This window comes from Mustela nigripes, unplaced genomic scaffold, assembly GCF_022355385.1.
Source record: "Mustela nigripes isolate SB6536 unplaced genomic scaffold, MUSNIG.SB6536 HiC_scaffold_148, whole genome shotgun sequence".
Lineage (NCBI taxonomy): Eukaryota > Metazoa > Chordata > Mammalia > Carnivora > Mustelidae > Mustela > Mustela nigripes.
Window position 1 is genome coordinate 804,440 of NW_026739562.1, and position 23,309 is coordinate 827,748.

The 23,309-nt window shown below is 38.4% G+C and overlaps 1 protein-coding gene across 4 annotated transcripts in view; it reads right to left on the reverse strand.

The window, feature by feature from the left end:
- LOC132008405 (leucine-rich repeat-containing protein 4C) overlaps positions 1-23,309 on the reverse strand; it is a 1,212,627-nt gene that overhangs the window by 171,411 nt on the left and 1,017,907 nt on the right. For all 4 annotated transcript variants that reach the window (XM_059386947.1, XM_059386945.1, XM_059386946.1 and 1 more), the window contains one exon: positions 15,494-15,591. The gene's annotated coding sequence lies outside the window, so the exon portion shown is untranslated. The remainder of the gene's footprint in view (positions 1-15,493; positions 15,592-23,309) is intronic.

Genomic DNA, 23,309 nt, shown 5'->3' on the forward strand with positions numbered 1-23,309 from the left:
TCTTTCTAATTTTTATTTAGTAATGTTTGAATCGTACATATCTGGTTAAAATAAAGAGCTGGAAACACTCTTTCAAGCCACTGTATATTTATTCCTATTCATGATGTGAAAGGTGTTAAAGTCTGTGACCCACTAGACGGCCTTTGAGCGCCCTTAGGACTCTTAAATTTTATGCTCTTCTTGGAATATGTCTGCCTGGAGAAGTGTTTTTGTGTAGATCAACAGAACAGGATGATTGACATTATTCAACCTTTCATAAAATAAATCAATGTGTCAGACTCTGAAACCGCAGAAAATGCTCCCAAAATTTCCAATACAGCCTTTTTAGAAAGCAAAATTTCCGAGGTGAAATTGATGACATCTTATAAACACTTGTTCAAATGTTCCATTCACAGCAAAACACAATACTGGAAAAATGTTAAGAACCAAATTACCAGCATCACTCACCAAAGTTGGATCTTTTAGAGCTTGATACAGTCCTGTATCAAGCCATTATCTATAGGTACCTTTAGGGGCTGAGGGGCCCAACAGTCCAGATTCCCTTCTTTGGGTGGAAATTAATGCTGCTGACAAGCAATGCCATTACGCTAAGCTTCAAGTCATAGAAAGGTGCCTCTAAGTGCCTGTGCAGTCAAATGCCACAGGATTTCAAATGAAAATGACATGAATTAATTTCCTGAGAACAAAAAGAAAAGGAAAATTGAGAAGAAAGGCAGCTTCTTGTAACACAATATGCAGATTAATGGTACCCACTGATGGATTGAAGTGTCAAAAATTCTCCTTTCAGATATAAATGAAGCTAGTGAAAGAGTTTGGGGGGGGGGTTCTCTCACTTTCTCTCTTATTCATATGAAATATTAACTGATCAAGTCAAAGTAAAATTTGTTTTTCTTGGTATCTCTAAAATCTTCTCTAACACGGAACATTAGTCCCTGGGTGAAAGGGCATACGGTTTTCCCAAGGGCATCTCATTATTCTGGGAAGAAAATTAAAATCCCTTCTATTGACTTGGGCAATCTTACTTCTCCTGCTATCCTCCTTCTCTTAGCCTTTCTTCAACCGTATCTTACAGCATCTTCTTAGCTTCTAAGAGCACTTAGCTGCTCTGCTTCTCCATCTTCACGGGGCTCCTTTCTGTGCCAATGATAGTGTCTTGGCCCTAGTGCTTTCAGCTTAGAACATTTCCTTTCTGTTCTTGGCAGGCACCGATCTTGATCTTGACCTCAGAGAGGTCATTTCTCCCAAGCAGGTGAAGTAACCACCCATTGTCTTTCTATCACATCACCATAGTTTTAATTTTGTGCAGAACATGTATGTGACTGCCTTAAAAAAAAAAAAAAAAATCCGTGGAGTTGCTTATCTCTGCTGGAATGTGTTGTTCCTGGGATTGGAAACCTTGCCTTTCTTGTTCATGGCTGTATCCTCTACTCATAGAATGCACAGTGAAGATGCTGAATTCAAATTTTTGGTAGAAGTGCCAAAATGGTCAGAGTGAGATCAGGAGGAAGCCACTGTACAGCATTGATAAGGAGGGAGTAAAGGTAGGGATTTGGGAAGGAGGCATGCTGCTTCTCTACCAGCCATTCTGTCAGTGTCCTGGGGTATAGCTTCATTGAATGACAACTACACATCCAATCTTCTTTATACAAAACAGGGAAGAATTTATGTTTCTAATTTCTAGCCATACGTTTATAATACGGGTAAAATCTTGGGCACTTGAGTTCAACACTTGAGGTTTGAATATTGGTTCCACTGCTTCCTAGGTATGTGACCTTAGGTAAATCATTAAGCCTCTCTAAGCCTCAAAGATCTCATCTATCAGTGGTCATACGTATCCTACACAGTTATGAAGATTAAAATAAAATAGTGCCCATGAATAGTTAGCACAGTTGCTGGTATCTAACAGGTACTCATTTAAAATTAGTGGTACTTTCTTCCATTTATAAATTTCCCAAGGCTTCAGCTACCACTGGTTCTCTCTTCTCTTCCACATGTTGTTACCTCGCCATCTAGGCTTTTTTCTTGGTTTTCTCTTAATAACGCATCAAATGTGACAAAGAAAGTAGAATCTCACTCCATGCTTTTTGGAAACTCTTCGTTGATACCTCGACATATCTCATTCAGCCAGAAAGCCTGGCTAGAGGTTAAAGTAACTTTCATCTATACAGGTATGTAGCAAAATAAATGTTAAACCTGTTTTTGGAAGCATTATTAAAGAAAATGTCATTTTGTCCTTATCTTTCCTATAAAGATTTAGTTATTGTATCTTCAAAAAGGTCAGATTCCCCTTCTCTGTAAGTTTCTAAAGAAATCTTAAAATGTGGTGTGACCTTGAACTAATTGCTTTACCTTTCTGTGTCTCGGTTTGTCTGTTTTTTTTTTTTTTTTAAGATTTTATTTATTTATTTGACAGAGAGAGAGAGATCAGAAGTAGTCAGAGAGGCAGGCAGAGAGAGGGGGGGAAGCAGGCTCCCCACTGAGCAGAGAGCCCGATGTGGGGCTCAATCCCAGGACCTTAAGATCATGACCTGAGCCAAAGGCAGAGGCTTAACCCACTGAGCCACCCAGGCACCCCTCAATTTGTCTGTTTTAAGGAAGTGTAGTAATTCCTAACATGGCAGCTCTTCACTTCCTGGTAGTGAGGGGAAAATGAATTTCTCATGTTCAAAACCAGAGTCACCTTTATAACCCTCTTGCCCCCCAAAACACGTAGCAACACATTCATTGGTTGCCCAGGCTCTCTAGTACCACTGTTGGTAACATTTTTTTTTCCATGTGTCCTTTCCTCTACACTCCACATGCTTTCTCTCCAGTTCAGACTCTGAACACCTGCCCTAGTCCCAGACCAACCTTTAGTCCCGGGTCTGTCCTGGATTCCGCAGAGCCCACTCACAGATGACACATCGCTGAAAGCACCAGCTCTCATTCAGAGGAGCACGGAACATGACTGAGTGCCTACTGTGCGCCAGATGCCCTGCTTAGCACTTTACTTGCCTTGTCATTTCACTATGGCGCCCATGATTGTCCTGCCCATATTTGGAGAATCTCATTCACTCCTTAATCATTTTCTCATTCCTCATGCCTTCTAACGTGGCCCTATTCTTCCTTGGCTATTTATTATTTAATGATCTCAGGCAGGATTTGTAATCTTAAAACCTCTCAATTTCCTCATCCATACTGTAAGGAAAAGTAATACTACAACTGCATAAGGTGGTTGCAGAGTTTCTTATCTGTGGCACAGTTGGCATTTGGGGTCAGGTGATTCTTTTGTTTTGAGGGATGCTCTTGAGCATTGTAGGCTACTAAGCAGCAGCCCCGGCCTCTACCCACTAGATGGCAGTATCACCCTCCCGTCTCCCTCCCCCACAGTGCTCCCACCCTCCTTTAGATAAAGCATCTCCACACACCGCCTAATCATCCGCTCACAACAAACTTGTTGAAAACTACTAGGATATTGGGATTAATAAATTAGACACCTTTAGATGCTGGGCATCACCTGTTCCTTTCAGACTCTTAGTTCTTGGGACCTCCTTGTACTTTCCCATTCCCCAGTATCACCAGAGAATTTATGGCTCCCAAGATTAGTCCTAGGTTTCCTTGCTTTTCATGTGTTTCTGCGGCAACACTCTCCTATCCTACTACTGCGTTCCGAGTTCTTCCCTACCCTCCAGGATACTAGTCTCACCAGAAGTTTCCCCTAATCCTTCCAAACTGACGGATCTCTCTCCCTCTAGATACTTCCATCATCATTTTTCTGTCCCAATCACGACCTTGACAAGCTGCTGTATTGTACAGTTATTGGTGTAGTTGTGTCACCTCTCCGGTTGGGGCTGAAGACTCCCAGAGAATGAGATTCTTTGTTTTCTGTATTTTGAGCCACCATAGATGAGAGCACAGTTTTGGTCATATAGTGCTTGCTCATTAAATGACGTTTGTTAAGTTGAATTTAAGACACAGACGAAATAAGTGGCTTATATAAAGGCAATGGAAGTACACTAAAATATGCTAGAGAGAAAACAATTAAGGTTGTATCCAGATGCGTGTTGAAATAATCAGATGGTTGAGCCAAAAGAGGTTTACTGTTTAAATTATCTGTACGACAGCCTTAGTTCTCTGCTTCTCTTCACACATGTACGAACAGCTGAGAAAGAATTATAGTTGTTTGAAAACTATTAAGTGATTTGCCTACTGATGGAATGCTATTCTTCTGCTAGAAACAGAATTCATCAAATAAAGGAGGTGCAAACAAATCTACATTATTGCTTTATTAATCAAGAGGGAGGGCCAAGGAGGCAACTGTCAGTGTGAAATGATCCAAGTTACAAGTAAAATTGAGCTTTTTTTCTCCACCTATACCTTTGTCTTAGAAAAAAATCACCCCCCCCCCCAACTCTCACATACTAGTTTTCTGTGGTGGATGAAATTCCCTGACGTCTCAGAGTTTGAAATCTAGACAAGTTTATATACAACCACTGTTACGGGATGCAATTGTGATAAATTAGAAAAGACACCGATCTTCAAGTTGGGAAACAGGGTTTAAACACTCATCATTACCACCTAATGCCCTGTGACTACGTTTGACTGAATTACGATCCTCCAAGAATGCCCATATACTCATCCCCAGAACCTGTGGCATTGTCACTCTATGTAGCAAATGGGACCTTATGGGTGTGAATGAGTCCAGATTTTGAGATGAGGGAAATATCCTGGATTGCTGAGGTGGACCCAATGTGATCACAAGGATCCTAGTGAGAGTGAGGCAGAAGGGTCAGAGCCACAGAGGGAACAATTTGAAGATGTCACACCACTGGCTCTGAGGATATTTGAAGATGGAGAAAGAGACTGTAGACCACAGCCCCTGGAAGCTGGAGAAGGCAAGGAAACAGACTCTCCACGACAGCCTCCAAAAGAAAGGCAACTCCGCCAACACCTTCATTTTTATCCCCTCCAGATCCGAAAGACAATAGATTTGTGTTGTTTTAAGCCACTGAGATGGTGGTTATTTGTGACAGCAGCCATAGAAAACTGTGACAGTGAACTTGAATAATCTCCATTCCAAATTTCTCAGATTTAGGTGATATCTATGTACCAGATTGCTTGGATGATATAAGAAAGGGAAAGTAGTACACACTGGTTATTTTGGATATTTTTCTATGTTTTAGCTATTCTTTTGATAGAGTGTCTCAGTTTATCTTTTCCAGACATAACCCTTAGACACTCAGATAGGACCGAGCACCTCAAATGATTACGCAGTGAGAAATAACTTGAACAATCAGTCAACACAATTGGTAGTGAGAGGAGGGCATGTAACAAGGCAAGTGAACCCCAAAACATTTTACGAGGACAATAGGGAACCCCCTCCATCCCCCAAATTGCCAAAGTCATGGAAGCCTGTAGTGGTCTGGGGACTTCTGTGGAGGAGAGACTGCCTGAGAAAAAGGCCAGCAGTGAGGAGAGTAGGGCCATGAGATCAGCAGTGGTAGGTTCCACCTACTAGCTACTAAGCATCTAGGTCTTTCCATGCCTGAGGTTACTTGGTTCTGAGATGTTGTTGTTGTTACATGAGCCAATATAATGTGTGTGTGTGTCCTCGTGTGTGTATATATAGCTAACAGTTAGGTTGGATTTTATGTACTCAAAACAAAACAAAACAAAATCTATGTGTATGGCAAAGTATATGGCAAAGAATATGCTATAAACATAAAACCAAATTATTTTTTCCCTATGAAGTATAAACACTGAGGGTAGAAAATTCAGATAATGCTGAAAAAGTATATTAGCCAAAATATAAATCATCTCAAATCCCACAGCTGGAGATAATCACTGTTAATATAGGACTGTTTGTTTTTTTCTTTTTTTCTTTTTACTTGACCATGAATACAATTTGGGGTGGTTTTCTAGAGTGTGAGGCATCTAAACTTGACTTTGAAGGATAACTGGGATTTTGATAAGCAAAGGTTATGAGAAAGGAATCAATATGCGTATACACATGCGCGTGCAAGCACACACACACACATACGTATATATGATTTTTGACAAAGACACAAAAATAATTCAGTGGAGAAAGGATAGTTTTTTCAACAAAAAGTCCTGGAAAAACTAGATGTCCATATGTAAAGCTATACCACACACCACATATAAACATTAAATCAAAATGGACCACGTACCTAATTATAAAATGTGAAATTATGAAACTTATAGGAGAAAACATGGTAGAAAAATATTTTTGATCTTGGGTTTGGTGAAAATATTATAGATATGATACCAAATGCATAATCTATAAAAGAAAAAAAATAAATTGGACTTCACCAAAATTAAAAGCTTCAACTCTTGGGAAAATACTGTTAAGAGAAGGAAAAGATAAGCTTCAGAATGGAAGAAAATATTTGCAAACCATGTATCTCATAAAAGACTCATAAGCAGCATACATAAAGGGCTCACCAAACTTAGTAGTAAGAAGGCAGACAACTCATACAAGGAAGATGATAAATAAGTTATAAGCCATATAGACGGCAAATAAACACATTAAAAAGATATTCAACATCCTTAGTGATTGTAACCACCTTGTAACCATCTTGTAATCACCATGAGATACCACTACACACCTACTAGAATGACTAAGATCAAAAAGTGTTGGCAAGAATGTGGAGGGACTCGACAGGAATCGAGTAGGAATGTGAAATGTTACAACCAATTTGGAATATGATCCAGCCATTCTACTCCTAGATATTAATGCAAAAGAAATAAAAAGCTATGTCCCTACCAAGATTTTTATACCAGTGTTCATAGATTTTCATCTGCAATAGCTAAAACATGGAAATAATCCAACGGTACACCAATGCCCGAATAAGAGAGAACTGTGGCATTCCCATGATGGAGTACTATTCAGCAATGAAAACAAACAGAATTTTAGGCACATAATAACATGGAAGTCTGAGAATAATTATACTGTGGGAAAGAATCTGAACAAAAGAGTATATACTGTCTGACTCCAGATCTGTAAATGGCAGAAAATGATCAGCAGTGGCTTGGGAACAAGTGGAGGGAGAAGCGTCAGACCAGAAGTGGGATGTGGGAGCATGAAGAGACATTTGGGGATGACACATAAGTTTATTGTCCTGATCATATGGATTACCTTGATGTGTGATGGTTTCACAATATTATAGATGTCAAAGTTGTGAAACTGTACAGTTTTAAAAGGTTCAGTCTATTGTATGCCATTTATACCTCACTTACAGGGAAAAATGAAAGGGAAGGAAGAAAACAGGCAAATACATGCAAAGGAGAAATCAGGGCACAGTCACTGCTTCCAGGTGCCCAGAACGTAAGATGTAAGGGTACAGGAAGGCTGTCAGTAGCACCTGAATAGCAAAGGCATCAAGAGAGCAGAATTCTGAAGCTAGACTTCCCAAGCTTAAATCCTAACTCTTGTCATTTACTCGCTGTGGGATCTTGGGAGATTAACTTTCTCTCTCAGTTTGCTCATTTTTTTAAAAAAATGGAAATAAAATAGAAGCAGGCTTAGAATGCAGTTTTGAGGGTTCACTAGATATGCCAAATTAATGTATATAAAATATTTGCCCTATGCAAACATGACACGGTTCTAATAATTTTGAGCATTCCCGTGATGGTTATTTGTTCAACCGCTGTATTGAGATATAAGCCACATTCCATGCAATTCACTCTTCTGAACATATAAATCAATACCACAGTCTTATTTTAGAACATTCTGTCACCTCAAAAAGAATCTCTCTACCCAATCAGTGGTCATTCCTCATTCTCTCCACCCTGCCGTAGACAACCACTAATCTACTTTCTGTCTCTACCAATTTGCTTATGCTGTACTCAAACTGATATGGAACTGTATCCATACCATATTCAACATTTCGTATAAATGGAATCATACCGTATGTAGTTCTTTTGTGTCTGGTTTCTTTCATCGAGCCAAATGTTTTCAAGGTTCATTCATGTCAGAGGATGTCCTAGTATTCATTCCTTTTTATTATCAAATAATATCCTGTTGTAGGGAGACAGCACCTTTTATCCCAATTATTATCATTGCTGGACACAATAGTTTTGTCTGAAGAGGGAAGAAAGCAAAGGAGCAGAGGGATGATCTTAATGGTTGTATAGCAACCCAGAAGTGGCAGGGAATTATATTTAACCAGATAAGGGAAAGGGTGGTTGAAAAAGATGAAAATTTCATGGGCATGTGCTATCAACTCATAGGCTTCCTTGAAGCTGACCCCACATAGGCTCTGAAGAAAAACAAGAGGATTCCTTCCTTCTATACAGAGGCAACCTAGTACAGAAGAATTTCCTCCTTGCTCACTTCTCCTGTTAGCATCGGCAAGTCATGTATGTCCTTAAATTATCGGTTTCCTCCAAAACTCTTGTCACCCCGCCACTCATCCCCTCCAGCCCTGGGCTCACCTCATGGAAGCCTACTGTGACGATCATACATGAACGAAGGTAAAATTACTTTGTTAACTGCAACACTTTTTTTTTTAGAGTAGATATTTTTTTATTAACATGAAACATTTTTTAAATGCAGAAATGTTTCGGTAGTACATTGTGCTAGAGGCATTTTAAAAGTTTTCTGATGACCAAAATATTTTATAGAGATCCCTGAATTTCTTAGGAATTAATAGGTAAATAAAAAACAAATAAAACAAATAAGGACCTCCAGTTAGTCATTGTGGTTTGCTGCAAATGAAGCCTAAGTACACAGATTCCGTGGCAGGGAGGACTCTACCCTATTCATCACTGTGCGACATCGTTCGCCACAATTTCTAGGATATTGGCGATGTCTCAAAGCACTTGTTTTACCGAAGCAAAACTAAATTGTGTAAGACAGTGCATCCGTCAGTGCGCACAAGATTTTCATGTTATATTCTTAATAAAACCGTAAAGAGGTATTACTGATAAAAGCCTAGCTGATATTTACAGAGCAAGTACTATGTGCCAGACAGAGGGCTAAGATCTGTGCCTGCATTCACTCGCAGTAGCCTTCCTTCCCTAAAGGACCTGAAAGCAAGGGGAGAAAACAACTTTTTCAAGTTTGAAAAGTAATTGGCAAAACAGACGCTTTAACCCCGCTTGATCTACAGCTCAAGCCTTTAAAAAGGACTTGGGTTTTATTTGTATTTATTAGAATTCGGTATAATAATTGCATGTCATCTCATATACAAAGACTTTAGATTCTAAAGGAAGGACCTGGAGGGGGGTATTTTGTTTCTAAGACTCCACTTAGACATATGCCGGAAAACATGCATATCAGTTCTGATATTTGATCCCTGCCTGGGTGTTTCACCTGAGCTCTTTCTAATTCAAATTATATTCCTTCACGATACTGAGGACTCCTCAGATTCTCTGTGAAATGATCTCTGCCAAGACAGAAAATGTCTCCACATTCTGTGCCACAATACTTTATTCTGTCATTTTTTTCCCCCAAACTTTTGAAAACTCAACTCATCCATGAAATCTTCTGCGATCGAGGTGGAAGCCACCCAGACATTCTGTTAATATCTTCAGTGTGATTGATATTTCCCTCCCGCAGTGTGGCAAGATAGCATATGCGTGTATGTGGGCAAGCGTATATATCTTTATGTTAATGTGCATCTGTTCCTCTCCTCGCTACCATATACTATTAAGATATTAAGATCCTGGGGTCTGTCCTTGCTTCCCTCCATAGAAGAGAACATTGATTCACCTGAGTAACCCCAGTGCTCAGTTCCCCAGCATGAAGTTCATGTTCCAGAAACATTTATTGAATGAGTGAGTGAGCGCTCCATGATGACAGTGACAACCTTGAAGGAACATTCTCCTCGCACATGGGGAAAATAAGATCACGTACAAATAGAACTGCAAATAGCTTGCCTTCTCGGGTATTTTATTTTTAAGCATTCTCAGCTGAAATGTGCTGTGGAATGGCTGAGACTTAGCAGGTAATTTTCATTTCACCTCTGTTTTCCAAATGGTTACCACTTACCAAATACAGCATACTTAAGAACATGCTTTCCCCCTTTGGGGACACCACTGCAATACAACACCAGATTCTTTCAGAGGTCTCTCCCTTCCCAGAGCTTTGGAGTTCATTCGTATCTTGCTATTTATCATGGCTTTGTGAAAAAAGAAAACTAAGGAAGAACCATGGGGTTCTAATTCACTAACTGCCCTCTTTCGTTATAAGAAGATCAGAAAAATCAAAATTCCGAATCCCGTGTACCTCTTGCTTGGTTACGTCTGATGTCAGTTTTTTCAAATGATTACTATTGCTTTAAACAGTCATCGTTCATAAACATTATAACGTGTTCTACAAGAGTCGGAAGGTATGCCAATGGTTACAATTGGAATCATACAGCCTGGATTTTAATCCCACACCTATCTCCTTTCTATTTTAATGACCTTGAGGAGCAAGTTATTTAACTTCTCTTTACCTTTGAAGGAAGGTAGAGAGGGTGTTGTGAAGACTCATTGAAATAATTGGGACAAAGACATTTATGTCCCAATTATATGCACAGAAAGTCCTTCCTCCATTACTTTCACCTGCCATTTTTTTTTTTTTTATCATGGTGGTAACATAAGTAGACTGGGGTCTCCAGAACAGAACAGACCCATTCAAAACCTCTTCGAGGGATTCCCAACCTTTCATGGCACCTACACAGATCCATCCAGGAATGCTAGGAGGAAAACAATTTCCAGGGAACCTATAGCTAACTGGGCTGTTCGTGTCTTAGCCTTAGGTACAAAGGACTAATTGCTCACCTCAGGGATACTAACTGTTCCATGAATTTGCGGTGGTGGTCGTTCCAATATCCCAGGAGAAGGAGTAGGGTCAATAACTTGGATGAAAGAGGAGGGTCTTAGCCTGAAGGGCATTTACTTGAGCATTTCGTTGCTTCCATAGATTTGACATCAGTTACACAAGGGCTAAAGCAATGTCTGGGTACCCTCCTCGAACATTTCCTTCAGCCCTTTAAAGCACTGCAGAATTGTGAGTCTGTCCCTGCGGTGCCTCTGTCAATCATGCCTTCCTTTCACTGAGCCCCAAACACCTAGCACTGCAGTGGTGATCTTGGCTTTACTCTGCTGCTGAGCAGCAAGATTATAGTGTCGTAGTGCTTTCACCTTTCAACCATCTTCAAAGTCTCTTCTTAATCCCTGGCTCTGGTGTAGTTAATATTAGTTTTGAGCCCTTTCCCTCTTGCTTTTTAGCATATTACTAGAGGTCACTGCTCTTATAACAACAGGGGATGAGATTATCACTGTTAGAGACCAGGACACCAGGAGTCATGGCTCAGCCCCATTCCTGGGAAAACGTGGTAGGTCCACAGATCCACTCCCTGCTCAGGCCTCCTTCTGGTGGGAAAACAATGTGGATCATAAAAAGATAGTGTTGTGCACCTGTCTTTTAATGGCAGGAAAGTATCATTTCCTATCCTTTGAAAATCTTTTCCCTTTGCAATTTATTTTATTCTCTCAATTTGTTTTACGGGTCTATTTATTTCTTCTTTAGAGAAATACGATATACAAAGAGAATAAGCCATAATCTCACGACTCAGATCTTTTCTACACAAACAAATGTATAATATATAAATTGCTGGTATCACAGAATTTCATATAATCAGATTTTCTAAATTAATAATATACTGTGGCTATATTTCCATGTCTATACATTCAGAGCAATGGCATCACCACTGATGATTATGTGGTACCTTATTATATCATTACAAGTCCTTTATTGCCAGATATATAGGTTGTTTCTGATATTTGCCGTGCTGCAATGATTATGCATGTACAATGTCTTCATTCATTTGTCCACTAATTTCTTTAAGATAAATCTTAGAAAAAGAAATGTTAGGTCAAGGGCAGCCTGACTTTTAAAGACTTTTGATAACATGCCATATTGGTCCCTGCAAGGGTTATACCAAGTTACTCTCTCAATAGCATTTTATAAAAATGTTCTCTCTCTACACTCTTGCCACTACTGAGTGTTTTAATTCTGTTTTTAATTTAAAGGCCAAAGAGGAGGCATCTCATGGGACTTGAGATCTCCGTGAGTGTGGCTACCTTAGATTTATGGTGTAAAAATTTGTTAACCAGAACCTGAGTCATGGGAATGTGGGCATGTTTTTTCTATTACCAAGAAATCTATGAATCAGATCTAATAACGATTTCAGTCACTACCAATACAGCCACATTTTAGAGACAACCCAAACTGGAAAAAGCTATACATTTTTTTTATCAAAAAATTCCCATGGATGTGATAATAGCAAATATCCTTTTATTTCTCTTTAGATTGAGGCAATAATATTGTTTCACTTGAAATTACGTATCTCATTTTAGGCACTGAGGGATCTAATTTATAGATATGTTTCCAGGAATAAGTGGAACTCTATTTGTTCCCAAATAAAAATGTCAATCATAAAGTAACATTCACTGCAACTTAACCACATAGATGTGTACTTTTTGTGTATGAATCACAGGCCTGACAAGGCTATTTGAAACTTTCCTCGTTACAGTCTGTTGCACCATCCATTTAACCATCTTATAGAAGACGATAATTCTCACTCTTTCTATTAGCAAGAAGTCAGAAATAAAATTAACTCCTGATAGGGCTAGTTCATATTAAGTTAAAAAATTCCAAGTGGAACAAAAATCTCTATGCCAGTGTTTATGCAGAACAGAAAGGGAAGAGCTATGATAATTAATCAATGGAGTGGCTGTATTTTCTGATTTCCCTGAAGATTTTAATATTTGCTCTTGTCCCTTTCTGGAACAAATACTCCACTGATCTAGGACCATTTTTTTCCTTCTTTAAAGGTCTTTATTGTTGTGAAAATCTTGTTAAATCTTGTGAAAGACTTTGAGGTTTGGCTTCTCCAGGGAAGTCCCAGTCTATTTTCTTACTATTTCTCTTCTCTCATTCAGCGTAATATTTTTGTTTGTTTGGAGAACTAGTCGTTTTACTGAATGAGTTTTACTTTCTCCAGGATCTAATTATAGCTGGGTATCTGGATGGGCATCCCAGCAGAAGGAAGCCATAGCTCCAAATTTGAGGGCTAAAACCAGATTTCATACTTGTCCCATTTCCATCCATTTCATAGCTCACTGACAACAGTGGACAAGCCAAACAAATTCCTCACTATGTGCATTTGCAGTGATACTTCTTGACTGCCATATCTTTAGGCACAGAAATGTCCTTGGGCCTTTCTACATGTTTCTTCTTGAGATCACCTTCTCAATGACTAAATTTTCCTTCCCATTCCTCTTCCATGGTTTCATTAGTTCAAGCACAGATTTAGATACCCATTGACCAAGATTACAACCCTGAATTGTTTTTGTTTGTTTCATCGATTAAATGTAGCTAGCAGAATATTTTAAATTAAAAGGGCTCCCATTCCACGCTTGAGTGAAATGGATGCAAGAAACCAGGCTCGTCTTTAAATATCTGAAGTTCACACTCCATGTAGGAGCACAGGTCTGGTAACAAAGGACAGTCCCTTCTTTTCAACTGAATAGAAGAAGGGGTCAGGGCTTTTATAGATTTAATCTTACTTTTAATCTTATGTAATAACTTGCAGGAGTATAAGTTTGAGTGTCAAATTTAGTAGTCCTTTGACATTCTTTAAGGATATACCCAAGAGGCCTTTGCTAATAACCAAAGAATATTAAAAGAAGATTCATTTATTCGTTTTAGAGTGAGAGGGACAGGGAGGGTAGAGGGGAGAGAGAATCTCAACCAGCCTTCCCACTGAGTGTAGGGGCTGACTTGGAGCTTGATCCTATGACCACAAGATCACAACCAGAGCCAAAACCAAGAGCTGGGTGCCCAACCCACTGAGCCACCTAGGTACCCCATTAATAATCAACTTTCTAAATGGCAGTGCAGTCCATACACTTTTGTAGATTACTCATGTTAAAAGGTGATATAATATCTATGCCAGGAGGTGGTATTAAATAATATCAAACATAAACCCCTCCTTCATGGTGATATCCTATTTCATTTTTGGGGATTCCTTAAGATAAGTATTAAGGAAGATAATACTTACCTTCCTTAAGTATTTCATGGTGTATTGGTAAATCCTGATGACTGTCCTTCCATTATAAGAGACAAAGTTGTCCTAATCTGTTTTATTTTTTTCCTTTGCTAATCCTTAGCTCTTATAGGTAAGGGGAGGTAATATCACCAAAAGTGGACCAAATCAAGTGACCAAAATTAAAGTGAACTTATTCTTGCAAGACCTAGAATCCCAACCGAAGAAACACAAATATAAAAGAAATGGCATAGCATTCGTTCATTCTAGAGGTATCATTCAGTTGAAAATATTGAATGGGTCCTGCCACCAAGACTGCTTGTAGATGGTTGGTTTTGTTCTTGGTTCTGTACCAAGTATATCATTTTACTCTTACATTCATGCTTGCAATTCCTTTTCTATCCTTTCTGCAAGTTCCCTTTCCTTGGTTTTATTTTTACCAATACATTTACCAACACATAAATCCAAGTAACATTGATGATTTATTAAATTACAATTACAAATCCCCATTGAACCAAGTACACTGAGGAGCTACCAAAGCTCACTTACTACCTCATAAACTGTTCCCTCCACAACTTCTTTACAGAATAGTTTAATAGTATGCCCGAAAAGTTAAAAATTATCTAGTGAGCTTTACTTTAGTAGCTAAAACCATAAATGCCAGTGGTCTACCATAGAGTCATCTGCTTTGTAACAATACAGACAAATGCCCATTGAGATTCTGAAAAGAAATGACTGCTCACAGACAGTTGGCAGCAATTCTGCCTTGAATCTGGCTAGCTCCTTAAAGCAGGAGAAATCATGGTGCTGTGATTGACTCCCTCACCCAGGAGAAATTTTTTACTGTGCTACTAGGTTAAGAAAGTCCTGATGCAATCTCTAAGGGCCCTTCTTTTTTGCAGGTCACTCCTACACAGTGGTATGAAGGAAGAATATTTATTCCCTATTTAATATATATATTTTTTTAATCTGAAGAAAACTCCACCATAGTACTTCTCCTGGATTCTTTTACTCTATTTACTCTCTCTTCTCCTTGGTCATTAGATTTGTTTATTTGATTAGTGAACTCGGGAGCAAGACCTTTTGTCAGTTACAGTTTAACCCATTCTCTTCACCTTTATCTTTAGAGCAGGCTGTTCACAGATGCATTTGAGTTAGCTACTCCACACTGAAAATTTTATAGTCAGGCTCCCATGTCTCTGCCATGTCCATGTCAGATGGGTATCCATGTCTGGATGGGTGAATCTACTCAAGTCTGGGGTTCAATGCTAGGAAGCCTATTTTAGCCGTACACTGAAACAGCATCCTTACATACTAACTACATCATTAATAAAAATGGCACCTACCTTTCCATTTGCCTATTCTTTCTGACGTACTAAACCTCACTTTGTTCTGAACATGGGCAGCTAGAATGGAAACTCCAAGAGAACAGATTAGTAGTGCTTGGAACTTACCTTATCAAAATTTCTCTGACAGTTCCTGATCTTCCTGAGAAAACCCAAAGAATTTAAAGAAGTGGTCTGGATTTCAGCAGATGATGTTTATTTTACACCTGGAGTAAGACAACACAAATATATTTTTAAATCATACTATATAAATGAGAACAAATTTAGGGTAGACATTCCCACCTGCCAACCTCACCCAAGAGAATCAATGGATACAGTATTCATCTAACATAAGTACATAAATATATATATATATATATATATATATATGTGATTATATGGGTCTATATATGTATATAACACATATGTACTATATATATATATATATATATATAGTTGCATACATATAACACATATGTATACACACACACAATTGCTTTGGTGTATCTATCCTAGATTTGCTAGTCTTTATTTTGTCAATGTTCACTGAATTATTTCATTAAAATGTGCCATATGTATTTCATTGGAAAATATTTTTATCTATAGATAACATTTTGAACATACATTTGAGGGACTTCTTGTTCTTACCTCGTCCTTTTGTCATGAGTTCAAAATTATACAGGCAATGATCACTTTGTTTCAAATCTAATTGCCAGATGGACATAGAGAACTATAAAATACCCACTGTAACTTACAGATTTCTCAGTTAGATATAGCAACAAGAAAATAAGTAAGTAAAGGCATTGGATTGAGAGCTGGAAATGGATTCAATTAATAACCCTGCCATAATTAATCAGGCAGTTTGGGCAAGTGTCCAAACCTCACTGGGTTTTCATCTCTCCATGTAAAAACTTTGTACAAAGTTTTGTACAAAATTGGCTTTGTACAAAATTGCATGTGAGGCCCCTTCCATCTTTCACGTTTTGTGATATTTTTCTTCTAAATACGTGGTTTGATATAGACAGAATGGTTAGGAAGAATTTGCGGTGGTAGAACTACCATGCTTAGAAAATGCTTGGATTTTTATAAATTTATCATATGGACCTAATTACTGGTTTCAATCTCTGCTGGGTAATTAGTTACTTGTAGTTAAATGATACTAAGGTGACTGTAGTTAATTAAGTTCAGGTTCACCTATTGATTTGAAAAAATCAATTGTGTATCTCACAGAGCTGAGTAAATCTGATTTCGGACTCACAGGATTCATGATACTTTGGCACCTGATGACCAGTGATTCACTGTCTATCTATCTTTCTGCTATCCTAATGTTGAGCAAAAGAATCTGGAATTCTGGAGAAACTGGAAAAACTGTGGGCAACTTGTAAGCTAGTTTATATAATTTGGCATTATATCATGACTCCCTCCCTCCTGCCCCCCTCAGGTATCTGCCAAGGGGGGAAAACATTTCTGAGTGAAATAGTCATACCTAATTGGTGTTCTGTATGTCATTGTCTTGCAAAAACAAAACAATTTCTAAAATTGGGAATTGAGCAGTAGCTGAAATTACTACTTACAAGGGTAATTTAAAAACTAACACATGAAATTTTTTGTTGTTGTTGTTATTAGAATAGCAGAGACTCATTTAAACCTGCACCATATGTCCAACACTGGGATAAACTATCTACATTATTTTACAGATTAAGCCTCACAATGACCCTATGAAACTTTTGAATTAATGATCCTTATTTTATTTTATTTTTTTAAGGATTTTATTTATTTATTTGACAGACAGATCACAAGTAGGCAGAGAGGCAGGCAGAGAGAGAGAGGAGGAAGCAGGCTCCCCGCTGAGCAGAGAGCCCGATGCGGGGCTCGATCCCAGGACCCTGAGATCATGACCTGAGCTGAAGGCAGAGGCTTAACCCACTGAGCCACCCAGGTGCCCCAGTGATCCTTATTTTATAGATGAAGAAACCGAGGCATGAGCCAATTGTACAGAAAGAATAGGAGGCATAGTTAGCAGGTGTGTGTGAGACTAGAACAACCCTCCTTCTTACCATCCCATATATCCTAACACTGTAAAGCTTGTTGGCGATAGCTGTGCCAGCAAATATTCCATCTCAATAGGTCCTCTCATGTCTGTATTTATGTGAGCCTCTGAATGCACTGGTTAATATAATTTTGATATAAGGAGGCCTTCTCTGATTTCTTTCCAGGACTATGATGTTTGTATTTCATTTTTATGTGCAGGGGAACAAAATGTTGCTTTTTCCATCTTTTAGCTTGAGTTATCTGCCTGATACTTAGCATGTTTCAAAAAAAATGTGTTGATAGCAGGATGCTTACTATGGACCCATCTTTGTACAGGGATCTGAGCTAGGTAGGGCTGCCTGCAGGGGCAGAAGCATTGGGTGTAAAAAAAGCATTGTGGTGGGTGGTTGTGAAGAGAACAACTGGCCAGAGGGTTTGTTGATCAGCCCAGAGAGAATCATATAGACTCGTAGAATGAGGAGCTGGAAGAGGCTTCACTAACTAATTAGTTCAAATTTCACAATGCTTAGTTGAAAGAAGTAAGAGACAAGGTATTCATGAATTAGTGAGCAGGTTTCTGGATACCACCCATCCACCTAGCTTCTCAATAGCCTCAACAAATGATCTATTGTAGGTTTAAGTGCATCGCTTAAGAACAGAAATTCACTGTTGAAGGCTTGTATATCTCAGTTACATTGTTTTTGGTTTAAGAACCAAAGAGCTTAGTGACTGTGAGAAAGAACATGGGGTCAGACCAACCTGAGTCCTAGAGCAAGCAACATCACTTTCTACTTGTAGAACTTTAGGAAAGGCTTAATCTTTCCATAGGACAGTTTCCTAATCTATAAAATAGGGTTATGAGAGTAGCGCCTCTCTGTTGCTTTGAGGATTATGTGAGAACTTTTTTTAAAAAGTGGGTTTTAAAAAATATTATTTATCTATTTATTTGAGAGAGAGAGAACACAAGCACGGTAAGTGGCAGAGGGAGAAGTAGGCTCCCCACTGAGCAGGAAGCCGGATGCAGGTCTCCATCTCACATGACCTGATCCAAACCAGATCCAACCAGATCATGACCTGAGCCAAAACCAAGAGTCAGACACTCAACTAACTGAGCCACCCAGGCACCCTCCTGTGATAACTTTTCATAAAAGACTTTGCATCAAGGTCCAGCACAAAGTAAAGATATACAAAATTTCCAGTTATCATCCTCATCATCTCCATAGTTTCTCTTATGTGAACCTAACATAATGAGACATTTGAAAACTGCGCTTTCCTTTTAAGTAAGGACATAAATCCCAATGAAAGAAGATTCTGGCTGCAAACTAACAAAATAGAATGAAATCACCAGCATGGTCATAGAGACTTTTCGTGTCTCCTCAGTGACAAGGGAAAGAAAGACACCAATCTCTGTACATATTTGAAATTCTATGTGTAATACTGTGAAAGAAGAGATTCAGAAATTGATCTTTTTGCTCAGGACTGTCCAAATCAATTCCACTCAAAGGCAGAAGTTCTCATAGCTTCTCATAGCTAGAACGTGTAACTAAAACAAATGATTTTACACAATGAAAAGGGAGAGAAAAATAGAAAGCTTCACTCTTTCTCTTAATCAAAAGTTGATGTGAAGGGATGTCCATTTGGATTCTGCTGTTAGAAAGCTCAGTTACGCAATAGTCATCCAAAAATAGTACCAAATCAATATGACATGTTTTAAATTTACATTAACATTTAAATTAATGAGAGGCTTAATATGAATTATGGAGCTTTAGATGTTTAGGACTATATCCCTTCTTGCCAACTTGGAACAGGGTTTATTGACTCACCTTCTCAGTCTCATAAACAGGCTTCCAGACTTTGTGTGTTTTCAGTGCCAGAGGATTTTCAGGCTGGTGAATGATTCCATATTGACATCACTAGGGAATGAAATTGGCCCTATTCACTGAAGATGGAAAATGCTCCCAGCAACTGCACACACTTTCCTTGAAGGGCAGTTTCCCATAGATGATTGTCAGGTCTGGGAATGGTCTGGGATGGAAGCTTACTGCCCCACTCCCCCTTTTCTTCCCATTCATCTTATCCAACAAATATTTCTAGAATATCTACTATGGACACAGAACTGTGCTGAAACAACAGATTCTACTTCAAGGAACTCATGATCTCTTGAAGGATACAGTCACTTATGTAAATGATTCTAGAATAATATCACATGCTGCATAATGAAAGAAGGTACATACTGGGTGCTGTCAGAGGCACCTGAATCAGACTGGAGGAGAATCAAGCCTGAAGAAATGAGGCTTGAAAGGCAAGGAGGCATTAGTCAGTCAATCAAAGAAGAGCAGGAACCTCATCATTCAGAGGGGAGAGCCTATACAAGAAACTAACAGCTTTATTTAAATAAACAAGAAATTCTGAATGAATAGTGTGAGAGGTGGCATAAAGGCTGTGTGTGTGTGTGTGAGTGTGTGTGTGTGTGTGTGTGTGTACAAATACACATACAAGTGTGGGTGTAACAAATTAACATGCATAGTTAGATGATTAGGCAGGGAAAAGTTTAGAGACATCTCATATGCCAGGCTAAGGAGTGTGGATTCCACCTTTAAAATGATGCAGATGCAGAGTTCTGATGTAGTTTTGTTTGTTTGTTTTAATAATCCTTCTGTACAGGGGCTCCTGGCTGGCTCAGCCATTAGGCATCTATCTGCCTTCGGCTCAGGTCATGATCCCGGGGTCCTGGGATCAAGCCCCACATAGGGATTCCCACTCAGCAGGAAGCCTGCTTCTCCCTCTCCCACTCTCTCTGCTTGTGTACTCTCTCGCTGTGTCTCTGTCCAATAAATAAATAAAATCTTTAAAAAATAGTAATAATTCTGTACAGAAAAGTTTCATGTGCATAGCAAAACTGAACAGTAAGTAAAGAGAAAGAGATCTCTTAACCCCACACATGCAAAACCTCTCCCACTATGGATGTCCCACACCACACTGCTATGTTTGTTGCAATTAATGTACCTACACTGAGACATCACTATCACCCTAAGTCCATAGTTCACATTAGAATTCACTCTTGGTGTTGTACAGTCTATGAGGCTTGACAAATGTATAATGACATAGATCTACCATTGCAGATTCAAATGAAGTAGTTCTGTTGTCCTAAAAATTTTTCCAAAATAATACATAGTTGGAATCATAGAGCATACAACCTTTTTAGATTGGCTTCTTTCACTTAAATATATGCATTTAAGTTCCTTCCATATCTTTTTACGGCTTGATAGCTTATCTTTTTTTTAGTGCTGAATGATATTTCCTTTTCTGGATTTACCACAATATATTTATGCACTCACTTACTGAAGGGCATCATAGTTGCTTTCATGTTTGGACACTTATGAATAAGACTGTTATAAACATCTGTGGGTAGGTTTTTGTGTGGACACAAGTTTTCAGTTCCTTTTGGGTAAATGCCAACTAGGGCAACTGTTGGATCATGTGATAAGATGTTTAGTTTTGTAAGAAACCACCAAACTGTCTCCCAAAGTGGCTGTAACATTTTGCATTCCTACTAGCAAGAAGTGAGTCCCTGCTGTTCCACATCCTCGCCAGCATCCGGTGTTGTCCGTGTTTTCAGTTTTGGCCACTCTAGTAGGTATGTAGTGGTAGTTCCTCATTATTTTAATTTGCATTTCCCTGATGACACATGCTGGTGGAACATCTTTTCAAACATTTATTTTACATCTGTATATCTTCTTTGATGAGGTATCTGTTCAGATCCTTGGCTTGTGTTTAATGGGTTTGTTTTCTTACTGTTGAATTTTGAGAGTTTTGTGTATTATATATCTTATACATATTAACACATTATCAGATGTGTTCTGTCTTCTCATTGCCTCAACAGTGTGTCTCATAGAGCTGAAATTTTTAATTTTAATGAAGTTCACTTTATCGATTATTTCATTCACAGATCATACCTCTGATGCTTTGTCTAAAAAGTCATTGCCATATCCGCTGTCATCTAAGATTTTTCATATGTTATCTTCTGGGAGTTTTATAGTTTTGCATTTCACATTTAGGACGATGACACATTTGGAGCTAATTTTTGTGAAGGGTGCAAAGTCTGTGTCTAGATTCTCTCTTTCTCTCTCTCTCTTTGGCATGTGAATGTCCAGTTGTTCCAGCTCCGTTTATTGAAAAGACTATCTTTTCCCCATTGTATTGCCTTTTCTCCTTTGTCAAAGATCACTTGACTATGTTAATGTGCGTCTATATCTGAGCTTTCTATTCTGTTACGATGTCCTATTTGTTTACTCTTTCAGCAATATGACATGGTTTTGATTACTGTATCTCTCTTTCTTTTTGAAGATTTTATTTATTTATTTAATCTTAATCTTAATTTTTATTTATTTATTTATTTATTTGACAGAGAGATAGAGATCACAAGTAGACAGAGACACATGCAGAGAGGGAGGGGGAAGGAGGCTCCCTGCTGAGCAGAGAGCCCATTGGCTACGGGGCTCTGAGATCACGACCTGAGCCAACAGCAGAGGCTTAACCCACTGAGCCACCCAGGTGCCCTCGATTGCTATGTCTTTATAGTAAGTCTTGAAATTGAGTAGTGTTCATTCTCCAATTTTGTTTTTCTCCTTCAATATTGTGTTGACCTTTCCCCCTGTTTTGCCTTTTCACATAAGCTTTGGAATTAGTTGTCGGTATCCAAACTTGCTCGGAGTCTTATTGGAATTGAATTGAACCTATAGGTCAAACTGGGAAGAGCTGATGTCTTGACAAGATTGAGTCTTCCTTTCATTAATATGGAATATCTGTCCCTTTATTCAGTTCTTCTTTGATAATTGTCAAAGAAGTTTAGTAGTTTTCTTCATGTAGATCTTCCACATATTTGGTTAGATTTATACTTAAATATTTCATTTTCCATGCTACTAATATAAATAGTAATGTGTCATTAATTACAAATTCCACTTGTTCATTGCTGATGTATGGGAGAAAATACTGACTTTTGTGTATTAGCTTTTTATCTTGCAACCTTGCTATAATCACTTATTAATTCCAGGAGTTTTTTTGGTTGATTCTTTCAGATTTTCTAATAGATGATCAAGCCATCTGCAAAGTTTTCTTTCTTCCCAATCAGTATATCTTTCATTTCTTTTTCGCCTCTTAGTGAATTACCTAGAATTATGATTTAAGAAATATCCCTTTGGCAACATTGTGGAGAATAGATGAAATGTGAGCTATTCTTTCTCCAGAACATTGTCAGATGTTCAAGTATGCCCTAGTAAACCCCTGATGGACCTCTTGTGATACCAGATGTGAGACACAGATGGTGGAGAATGTCAAGGAATCAGTTATTCCAGGCCTCGTGGCTTTCCTTTTGACTGTCGAGTGATATGGGTCATGGAACTAGAATTAACAATGCTGTCCCTATGTTCTACTACCCTAATTCATTTTTGCAGAAATATATTTATTGAACACAAACTAGAAAACAGGAAAAGTATTAGATCCTCTGACAGTGATACATAAGCCATCATGGTGCCTGCCCTCAATAAATTTACATTTTGGTGAGACATGAGAAAGAATAATGAAGGAAATAAAAGATATTTAGAGATTATGGTACAAAATATTGATAAATAAACAGGATGTTGTGAAAGTAATTAGCATGGGGTTAGTCAGTGTTGCTTTAGTTGTAAAGAGGGTGAACTCTGGGCAGGGACTCACTAGATTCAAATTCCAGTTCTGCCACTTCCCATTTTGTTATGTTGTCAAGATCCTATGCCTCAATTTCCTCATCTGTACAATGAAGATAAATATTCTACTTCATAGGGTTGTTGTGAAAATTAAATGAGATGATAAATGTACAGTAAGTAGCCTTGTACATGGCACATAGAAGTCCTCAAAATTATTAGCTATTACTATA